General features: G+C 38.9%; 2 protein-coding genes across 3 annotated transcripts in view; one reads left to right on the top strand and one right to left on the bottom strand.

Moving 5' to 3' along the window:
- LOC106811368 overlaps positions 1 to 981 on the bottom strand; it is a 12,632-nt gene extending 11,651 nt beyond the window's left edge. Inside the window, exon 1 of the mRNA XM_014814955.1 lies at positions 945 to 981. The gene's annotated coding sequence lies outside the window, so the exon portion shown is untranslated. The remainder of the gene's footprint in view (positions 1 to 944) is intronic.
- An 85-nt stretch (positions 982 to 1,066) lies between these two features.
- LOC106811367 (transcription factor CP2-like) overlaps positions 1,067 to 1,721 on the top strand; it is a 16,848-nt gene continuing 16,193 nt past the window's right edge. The window contains exon 1 of one of the 2 annotated variants that reach the window (XM_014814954.1): positions 1,067 to 1,139. The gene's annotated coding sequence lies outside the window, so the exon portion shown is untranslated. Of the gene's footprint in view, positions 1,140 to 1,305; positions 1,328 to 1,721 lie in introns of those variants that run through there. The other variant, XM_014814953.1, reaches the window with a different exon arrangement.

The raw sequence follows: 1,721 nt of genomic DNA on the forward strand, positions 1-1,721 counted from the left end.
CCCCCCCCCCCCCCCCCCCCCAAAAAAGAAAAAGAAAATTAAATTTTCCCATTAAATCCCCGTAAAAATTCAATATCCCAACTCTCAATAGGTCTATTCTAATTTTGAATAAAGCAAGCTTTCGTGAGCAGTGATAAGACTTCGGGGATTCTGAAAAAAAAATCGTATATGGGGAATGCGTCCAAAAGTAACCGTCTGAGTTTCAGTAAAATAATGTCATTCTTGGAACGAGTTACAGCCATTTTACAGTAGATGTATGTCACGTTCCATTTCTGTAATAATACATTAGGAGAGTATGAATAGCGATGACGGATTTGTAGATAAATATCCAGTATTTATTGTCTGTAAAATATTAAATTTTTCCCCATTTTCTTCCTGAAAGTAGGGGGGATGAGAGCCACCCCACCTCAATAAGTGTGGGGCCGGGGGATATACCCCCATACCCCCGCTATCTACGCTCCTGTCAGATAAACTCAAATTTGACTTTTGATATGCATACAAATATTCATAATCATAATCTTTGTTAGCAGTACTCTACAGGCGCCGCGGAACGTTTTTTGAAGTGGGGGTGCTCAATTTGTTACGCTTGACAGTGGCCAATGCAGGTTTTCGAGTAGGGTGGTAAGAAACAGGCGGAGGTATGCGGGTCCTCCCCCAGAAAATTTTGAATCCCCCATTTTCTTCCTGAAAGTAGGGGGGGGGGTGCTTGTACACGCCATCCCCCACGTCAATAAGGGGGGATGCATCGCCCCCCCCCGCTATCTACGCCCCTGTGTGTGTATGGTGGTGTCATACCGGGCCCGCTGTATGAGGCCTTCGGATAAATGCATAGTCATACCACTGATCTCTATAATATAATCTAATATAATATAATAATATAATATCTATCTATAATATAATATAAATATATATAAGATTATATTATAGAGATCAGTGAGTCATACCTGTAAATATATTCGTGGCGATGGCGCTGCGATCGATCCTGATGGTCATATGTTATGTGCATGCTCGTGCATGGTACATATTTCTTTATACACCCTTGTACCACAGAAATAGAATATACTTCTATTCTATTTCTGTGCCTTGTACAAACAAAGTACAACTTCTTCCAACAACAAAAAGAACAAAAGTTTTGTTAAGTACAAGTTCTTTTGTTAAATACTTTCTTTTACATATTCTTTTTAGATGTATAAATATATCTATTCATAGAGATATATTTATCTATATCGCTATTTAGCCCTGTCAGTGTCACTGTGCACCGTCGGCAGGTAGTGTGTGTGCATAGAGCATTTACACGGAATTTACAGGAAACTGTCGGCAATAATAGGTGAAAGAGAGTATAGAAACATTAAGATTTTGTAGTACTAGTATTAGATTTCGTATTTATTTAGCATTATATTTTATTGAAACGCTTCAAGTGCCTGTGCCAATGTGTACGGTTAAATTTGTCTAGCTTTGGATTTATTATACGCAGTGGTAGCTCTAGTACTATAGCCTGCTTACATTAAGTGCCGCTGGACTATACTAGCATCAACCATTACGAATGCTCGGGACCAACTTACTCCAGCCAGTCAGCGGGAACTATGTATTTCCGCACGTGGAGGGGTGGGCGGGTTGTGTTGGTTGTGGACAAAAACATTGTTGTTGTCAAGTAACAAATTAATAATACTAATAGTAATTAATTTGTTCATCTTTCATGACTAATACTACAATTTTTTTTG

The sequence above is a fragment of the Priapulus caudatus genome, unplaced genomic scaffold (assembly GCF_000485595.1).
Source record: "Priapulus caudatus unplaced genomic scaffold, Priapulus_caudatus-5.0.1 Scaffold531, whole genome shotgun sequence".
Taxonomy (NCBI): Eukaryota; Metazoa; Priapulida; class Priapulimorpha; order Priapulimorphida; family Priapulidae; genus Priapulus; species Priapulus caudatus.